The sequence below is a fragment of the Alosa alosa genome, chromosome 3 (genome assembly GCF_017589495.1).
Source record: "Alosa alosa isolate M-15738 ecotype Scorff River chromosome 3, AALO_Geno_1.1, whole genome shotgun sequence".
Classification (NCBI taxonomy): Eukaryota; Metazoa; Chordata; class Actinopteri; order Clupeiformes; family Clupeidae; genus Alosa; species Alosa alosa.
In genome coordinates, this window is record NC_063191.1 from 10,218,861 (window position 1) to 10,227,806 (window position 8,946).

Here is an 8,946-nt window from a genome sequence, read left to right on the forward strand (position 1 = left end):
CCTAAAGAGAGTTCACTCATCAGGTAGAGACACACATACACGTAGAATTACATTAGGGCTGTAAGGATATGCAATTTGAAACCTAAATCGCAATACTCATATCCACGAACCTGTGTCGCGGTGTGAAAAGGCAGAACCGCGACACACCCTTTCTAGTGTTTCACACAGTGCTTTGCAGCTTACAGTATAAGCAACACACATCTCCCGCTTTACTTACCGGTAGCCTATGTTGTCCAAAAATACATAAATAAATCATAATTTTGTACCGCTCATTACTTTCATTGTAGACTGCTTGCAACTTTACCAAATAGTATAGAAGTAAACAAAAAAGTATTTGAGGATGTATTTGTGTCTGTAACTGTGTTTAGTTTATCCCCTGTTTTTATGTGTCTGTTGCTATGTGTGCTCCATCAACTGTCTAGGTCAAAGTTGGTCTGTCCTGATGGCACTACCTGCTGCTTGATGATGTCTAGTAGCCATCGCTGCTGCCTTCAACGCGGTGTAAGTGTTTGTGTTTTGAATATATTTTTTTTCCATGGTGAGGGCTATGGGGTATGTTATTGTGCATGCTCTAATTTGTTTGACATATGTGCTATGTAATGCATTAAAGGTTGTATCAGCGATTTCAGGCCCAAAAAAGGCCCACACATAAATGATCACATTCATCTAATCTTTCCTAACGATCTGCTAGCTGTCTGCCCCATAAGCAGGCCATCAAAAAAATGCGTCTCTGTAGGCAGCCTAGGCTCTGAGATCTGTACACAAAAACAATTGCTACCAACAAGGGTTGGCAAACACTCGTTTAGGAGAGTTTTAATTGTACGGGAGTGAGGGGGAGAGAGTAGCGAGCTAGCTATCGCTGATACAACCTTTAATACAGAAACTAATCATGATTATTGCAGCTACTTAAAATGGTCTTGAATTTTGCAATTTAGCCACGTTTACCATTGTGTTGGTGGTAATGTGAGCAGTGAATATCTGCCAAACTGATCATAATCATTATTTAAAAAATTGTACAGCAACTCAATTTATTGTACAGCATGCATAATTTGGTTTAATCCTATCTTTTATTGACAGAGTCCTCACAAATAAACTGATATCAAGAATTAACATAGATGGTGATGGTGGCAAGTGTGCCTTCAGAAGGTATTTATAATTTATTTTTGTACACCAGATTGACTTACCTTTCCTTATTTTTTTAATGCTATGATTTTTATCTTAATCAACAATAACCAGATGTATGGCAAATGGTGTTTTCTTTTTTTTTAGGTGCCACCCAGCAGTCCCAGCCTGCTTTTGCAAGTCCGATGGGGGATGATCTATGTTAAGGTCGTGTAAGCAAGAAGGCAAGTGCTGCTGCAGGCAATGTTGCGATAAGGTATGATATCACACAGACATACTACTGCTCAGAAGTGTAGGGTCACTGTGAAATGTGACCCTGCAAGGCGAAACCAGTCGTTTTGGTAAAATTTACAAAATTAAGTTAATGTGCTCACATGAACGGCCATTGACTAAGCTTTCCAACGATATGTATATCGAGGGTATTGCAAAAAGTATCGCTAAGATAACCGCATCCAAAGTTGGCATGGTTCTCCTGTCACATTACGCCAGAAGAGGAGAAAATCACCTTTTTAAGTAAATTGTCACGTGCGATAATGTGAGGACACAGCAATTATTAGCCTTACAGTAGCGTGACTTTGAAGCGGATGACTGACTATGTCCAGTTTTATCAACCGAGTGAGTGTCTTTTTCTGCCCCCTAGTTCATACCTGGGACGGTCATAAGGTGTCACTATAGAATAGAATTAATGTATTTCGGGGGAAGTAAGGGGAGAAGAAGTTCTGTGTACACAGATTGTGCAGGCTATAGGCCAACTTTTAAAATGTGCTACGTTAATGGAAAACTTCTCCTGGTCCGTAAAATGGCCAGGATATTTCTAAAAGTTCGTGCTTTTGACCGTTCGTGCCCTGAAAGGCAAGTCTTTCACATTCATATTCGGTTACATCTGCCAAGAACGATAGAGAGCTTACACATTGAGTAACGAGTAGCCTAATGAGTAAATTTTAGCTCTACTGTAAAACCTTATAGCGGCGTGGACAAATGGAATGACTGCTAACTGTGTTTAATCTTCACCTAAATAAAGTCAGGGTTTAGAGCAACACCAAAGAGTTTTTTGTACCTTAAAATAATGTTTCCAAAATCGTTTCAGTGGTTCATCAACTTGTAACAGGGTGAACGGCACTTCTGCATTAAACCGCTGCGGACCTCTATCGGCTATAACCGCACTATGTAAGTTTGCCAGATCGGGTACCGGGTCTGTAGTTCGATGGTTCAAGACATAAGAAACTACAAATTTGACTTGCATCTGATGTCGCAATACATCGTACTTTCATAAATCGTGCAACATATTCTACCTTGTCTGTGGACATCGTTATTTGCAAAGCCGCTGCTGGATAAACAAATAGCGTGCGTGCAGAGGGAAAGTTATTTGGTGTTGCTTTAACAGTCAAAACGTATGTTTATCCGTGAAATTTGTTCACAATATGAAAGTGTAGACTGTATGCTGTCGAATGCAAGCAGCGTGTATGCGCTCCGCTTCCGTTGTTGTTTAAAGGGAAACTTGGCAGGATTTCCCCCTCTGCTGGAGAAATTGTGCATTATGCTATTTCAAACTGTGGGAAAAGGTAACGATAAAGCACATGGATTTGTTTACAAGCTAGCAAACGGTTAGCATAAGTTTGGCAGAACTATGTGGATGTTACAAGGTAAGAAACACGATTTAAAACGAGTTTCTTGTTTCTCACTTCTCTTTCCGGGACGGTAGTCTCAATGTTGCAAGGTTGGTTTCCGCCTGGGGACGCTAGACGCAGCGGGGAAAGTCACCATTTTCACCGGAACAGGTCATTTAACCATCCAAATGATTTCTAAACGGGTTTATTACGTTGAAATAGTTGCCAAGTTCCCCTTTAAAGATTGAATGTGAAACGGATTTGGAGCCAAAGGCTAAAATTTAACGCAGCTACAATTTGTAAGGTATCACCAATATCAATTTAATGTTATAGATGTATGGCCATATACATTCTTAAAATGGTTCTGGTCTAGACTTAAATATCTATTGAAAACTTCACAATGGAGGGTGTTTTTAGAGCGTGATCTGCAGGCGACCTGTTGGCTATTTTTAGAAGGTGCGCTGGGAGACCACTGATTTAGACTGTTAAACCCTGACTTTATTTAGGTGAAGATTCAACACATTAGCAGTCATTCTCTCTGTCCACGCCGCTATAAGGTTTTACGGAAGAGCTAAAATTTACTCGTTACTCAATGTGTCAGCTCTCTCCATCATTCTTGGCAGATGTAACCGAATATGAATGTGAAAGACTTGCCTTTCAGGGCACGAACGGTCAAAAGCAAACTAACTTTTAGAAATATCCTGGCGCCATTTTAGGGACGTTTTTTCCATTGACGTAGGCCTAGCGCATTTTAAAAGCCTATACACAATCTGTGTCTCACAGACTTCCTCTCCCCTTACTTCCCCCGAAATACATTAATTATATTATATAGTGACACCTTATGACCGTCTCAGGTATTAACTAGGGGGCAGAAAAAGACACTCATTCGGTTGATGAAACTGCACATAGTCAGTCATCCGCTTCAAAGTCACGCTACTGTAAGGCTAATACTAGCTGTGCCCTCACACTATCGCACGTGACAATTTACTTAAAAGGTGATTTTTCTCCTCTTCTGGCATATCGTGACAGGAGAACCACGCCAACTTTGGATGCGGTTATCTTAGTGATACTTTTTGCAATACCCTCGATATACATATCGTGGGAAAGCTTAGTGTATGGTTGTTCATGTAAGCACAATAACTACCAAAGCGACTGGTTTCCCCTTGCAGGGTCACATATTGGTGGTGTGTATATAGTGCACATCTGCATTACTTCTAACTATCGCACCTGACTTCTAAGCTGCTAGTGTGGGGTTGCTTTTATTTGTCACACAAGCTGAGTAGTTTGCATTAAAGGTGCTCTAAGCGATGTTCGGTAACGTCACTTCTGTTGACATTCAAAGGAAACAGAGAGCTAGCTCACCCCCGCTCCCCTCCCTCCCATGCAACTGAAACTCTCCTGAAGCGTGCATCTCATCAGTGATTGGCTGGAACAATATGTTATGTTTCATGGTCCAGGCTGGACCAGGCTGTTTTTGTTGGCCATGTTTGGAGCCTGGGCTGTCCAGAGACCGCGCTTTTTTTACAGTGTATTCAGGGGACAGGCAGCTAGTTGATGGTCAGGTGATATTTGTTTTATGTGACAAAAATGTTTTCGCTTATAAACATCGCTTAGAGCACCTTAATTATATTCATGGACACGGTCAATTGTAATATATGCTTACTTTCTTTTATATTCATATTTTGTTTTTTTGTTTTTTTCTGTCGCTCCAGCCTGCAACAGATATAGCCGGCCTTCTAAAATCCAAGAATGAGGAATGCCTGAAACAAGGAACAACTCGGCAGTGTATGTGAACGTGTTTACCTGTGTGTGTATGAGTGTGCATGTGAGGGTATGCGTGTGAGTATGTATGTGTGTGGGAGTGTATGAGTGGTGGGTGTGTGTGTGTGTACAACTTGTGCTCTGATTGTGCACCAGTTTGCTCATGGTTATGTGTTAGCCTGTACACTTTTTGTTTTGTTTTAGGTGGGTGAATATTTATATATGTATGGGTGTGTGCTGTAATGTATGTGTTTGTGTGTAAATCCGTTGAGTTCATATCAGATGAGGGCAACACCATGCCAGTTTGATCATGGTTATGCGTTTAAATGTATGTGACTACACCTGTATGTATGCTTATGTATATTAGCCTGTATGCTTTTTGTTTCGTTTTAGGTGGGTGAATATGTGTATGGGTGGGTTGTTTTGTTGCTGGTTGTCTTTAAACAGTAAACTTGTTTAAAATACCTTAAGTCATTGGTTATTTGTCAAGAAACTATTTAGTTATCAGTTAGTTGGTTAATACAGCCTAGTTATATTGGTTAATTTTACAACTGAGAAAAATTGGTTGAAAATTTAACCAATCTGCTTAACTAATATGTTAGTCGGACACATCTAATTGCTAATGGTTAAAACAATCTAGTTATATTGGTTATTTTTTCAACTGAGAAAAATTGGTTGAAAATTTAACCAATCTGCTTTAACTAATATGTTAGTCGGACACATATTACACGATCTAATGGTTAAAACAATCTAGTTATATTGGTTAATTTTTCAACTGAGAAAAATTGGTTGAAAATTTAACCAATCTGCTTGACTAATATGTTAGTCGGACACATATTACACGATCTAATGGTTAAAACAACCTAGTTAGATTGGTTAATTTGTCAACTAATGAAAATTGGTTAACATTTAACTAAGTCAGATTTGTCAATTTGACTAATAGTTAGTTGGACACTTAATACACAATCTAATTGGTTAGTGCAACCTAGTGGGATAGGTTAATTTGTCAACTGATAAAAATTGGTTAAAAACTTAACTAAAGTCCAATTTGTCAATCTAACTAATTTGTTATTCGGACACATATTACACGATGACATTGGTTAAAATTGATTGATATCATGGTTAATCCAATTTGTTTTTAATCTGTTTTAGAGTGTGGAAGGCTGTGTAGAAATCTGGCACCCTATTGAACTAAGTTGTAATACAGTACGTTCAGTTCACGTTCGCTCAAAATATGAACGAGTTCATGAACCTTCGTTCAAAGAACGCGTTCAGGCACAACACTGCTGGTGACAGCGCACCATAACACATGAAAAAAAGTGCTCAGTACATGGAAATGCTTGCAGAAATTACCCGAAACTGCTCTCATTTGGAGATAGAATCTCTTGTGAATCAAACTGAACAAAAGCTGACTGAACTTAAAACCATTGTGATGGAAGATAAAGTCAAAATGGAGGAACAACTAGATAACTTGTTGAAGGGGAACTTTATTGTCAGAACAATCTGAAGCCAACAAAGCTAATCAATTAGTTAAGTCCAACAGGATATCAGTGCCAACCATGAATCTTCATAATGGGTCTCAAGAACAGCTCTCCAGTAAATTAGATCACTATGTAACACTGTTGGAAAAGCTCTCTACAGCAGTTAATCATGTAGAAAACTGTGAATTCACAAACAAAACAATGAAAGTGAGTTCAAGAAGCTCAATGATTGAATTAACGCTCTTATAGGAAAACCTTTATTACCTATCCACATACAGTGCCTGTGTAGACTTCTGTGGGGTCTCCTGTGATTCCTCCTCCTATTAAGACTGATCAACTTAAACTTCCATTTCCCACATTTTGAAGTCCACACGATGACTCTGATCCTGTTCTCTATTTGTCAAAAATGATGCTGAAATTTTGCCCACTTTTAGGGCTGTCCTTCATGGTACTGCCCATGACTGGTGGGAGATTGCTAAAATGACTGTTTCTTCTTGGAATGAGTTTCAGACCTCTTTTTCGTCTGCGTTTTTATCTAAAAAATTATGAATTCTTACAGAGCCCTCTGTAAAAGATGGAAAGCGACTGTCAGATTGTGATATAAATATATTAAATATAATACATATATATATATATATATATATATATATATATATATATATATATATATATATATATATAATACAAAATCATTTTGAAAAGGGCTCGAAACGTCATGTGTGTGGGGATTGAAGTCAAATAAAAGAAAATAAACGGAGAGCAAGTGTGCGGACCTTCTTTGTTACTGGATCTTAGACTTTTGGCTCCTGCACCTTAATATGGATGTGCTCACGTTCCCAAACTGAAATACATTTAGTGACTGTCCACCAACTGTCCACCATTCTGTGAATATCTTGAGAACCGTAGGGCCCGGGATGACCAATTTTTGCGTATGTTTGCCTCCAGGGGTCATGTCAACCCATTCCATATGCATACACACACAAAAACACACATAAAACACATATACACAAAAACAACCACACACTCTGCACACACTCAATTACAAACAAAGTGGGAAATGAACACAAAAAGGAACAAAGTGCAGGAAATGAACAAGCCTAATAAAAAATCGACCACAGGTTTTCCATGGAGTTGGGAGTAAGTGAGGTAAAGAAAGACCCAAAACAAGGGCAGAGTCCCAGCAAACCACACCGAATGCAATTTACATGAAACCAATTATTATCATGAAAATATAAAACCAATTCACACTATGAGAATATGAAACAAATTCACACCATGAGAATATGAAACCAATTCACATCATAAGAATATGAAACCAATTCACATCATGAGAATATGAAACCAATTCACACCATGAGGATATGAAAGCCATTCACAACATGCCGTACAACACCATCTGATGCAATACAGTTTTTTACAATTGTTTACACACGTTTTCAAAACTCTGTGTCTATTTCTCAAAACTCCACACACAAAATCAACAATTGCTCACACAAAATGCCAAATGCCTCAAATCTCCAGCAAAATGACACACAACATTCAAAATGTCAAAACACATGTTTAAAACAAACATTAAGCCTCACATTACAAACACTTTTGTCATAATATGACATTTTGGATACATCATGTACACACTGTTGTTCAAAAACCTAAAAAGCACTTCTGTCTTTCATGGAATTCTATGTTTATTTCTATATAAAACTGCAGAGAAAAGGTGAAATATACTCACAACACACATAAGCAGAATTTGAAACCAAAAATATTTTTTTTTTCCAAATCATTTGCTGCATTGAATACAATATTTGTACAGCACATAAAACAAATCCAACTACCACATGTAGTTGGACAGAAATAAACACATCAGGAAAAAGCTGATTTCAAACAAATACTTATACTGTAAACAAAATTATTACTGTATTTTGTGTGTGTGTGTGTGTGTGTGTTGCTTGGGCAGAGGGTAGGAGTTGGGGGTTGGGTGTGTGTCTAGGCTTCATCTCTCCTCCGGGCTGGGTCTGGCCACAATGCGCCGTCCATCGGCATGCTATGTTCTCTCTCGCTAAACACCGAGGAAAGAAACCTTCTTGCATGGCATCCATCCTTGAATAGAGACAGCGTCAATGTCGCCACATGCTTCCTCCATTGCCTGGAGAAGTGGAATGCGGGCATAGGGGCGAGGCGATCATATACTCATGGCGCCATGGGAGAAAAATTCCTCAATGGATTGAAATGGAGAATAAGGAGGCAGGTACAGAACAGAGAAATGAGGATGGGTGACAAACCAGTTCTGGACCAGATGGGCCGATGAAAGCTGACATTGTCCCATATGACCACAAATCTTTGCTGATCTTGATTCTGCTGACCTGGAACAAGTATCACGATGAATTGCATCCAGAAAAGTTATGATGTGAGCAGTGTTGTAGGGTGTTGCATGGTGATGCAGGACACCATTATTTGTGATGGCAGCACACATTGTAATGTTTCCCCACGTTGCCAGGGACATTCAAAATGGCCCTTTGTCCAATGATATTTCTCCCCTTCTTCTAGTTTTTGTCAAGTTGAAGCCCCCTCATCTATATATATATATTCATGGAGGACATCTCCATCTGCATCCATCTCCAAAATTCTCTGTAAGAGACAAAGTATATATACAGATATATAGACACACACATGTGCAAAACCAAGACACTACATGTAATCTGGCTCGGTAGGTGCAATTCTAAATGTACTGGAAGTGGTTTTGCATACATACATCCACAAAGTCATGGACGTAGGTTCTTCACTTTCGTCGCAGTTCCTTTCAAATGGGACCCTGTATAGCTGTTTCATGCGCCCCCTGATTCTTCTGGAGGACACGATGAATTGTGGACAAGCTTACTGTAACAATGTTATTGAAAACAGTTGCATCATTTATAATATGGTGTTGGATCTTGATGGATTCTAATCACATTATTTGCCAGAACCATATTTATGATTTC

At 38.9% G+C, this 8,946-nt stretch overlaps 1 long non-coding RNA gene across 1 annotated transcript; it reads left to right on the top strand.

Moving 5' to 3' along the window:
• LOC125292289 lies at positions 1-4,954 on the top strand. The gene is made up of 5 exons (XR_007193154.1): positions 1-23; positions 423-501; positions 1,078-1,146; positions 1,270-1,378; positions 4,442-4,954. It is a non-coding gene; the product is annotated as an uncharacterized LOC125292289 (long non-coding RNA).
• Positions 4,955-8,946: the final 3,992 nt, after the last annotated feature.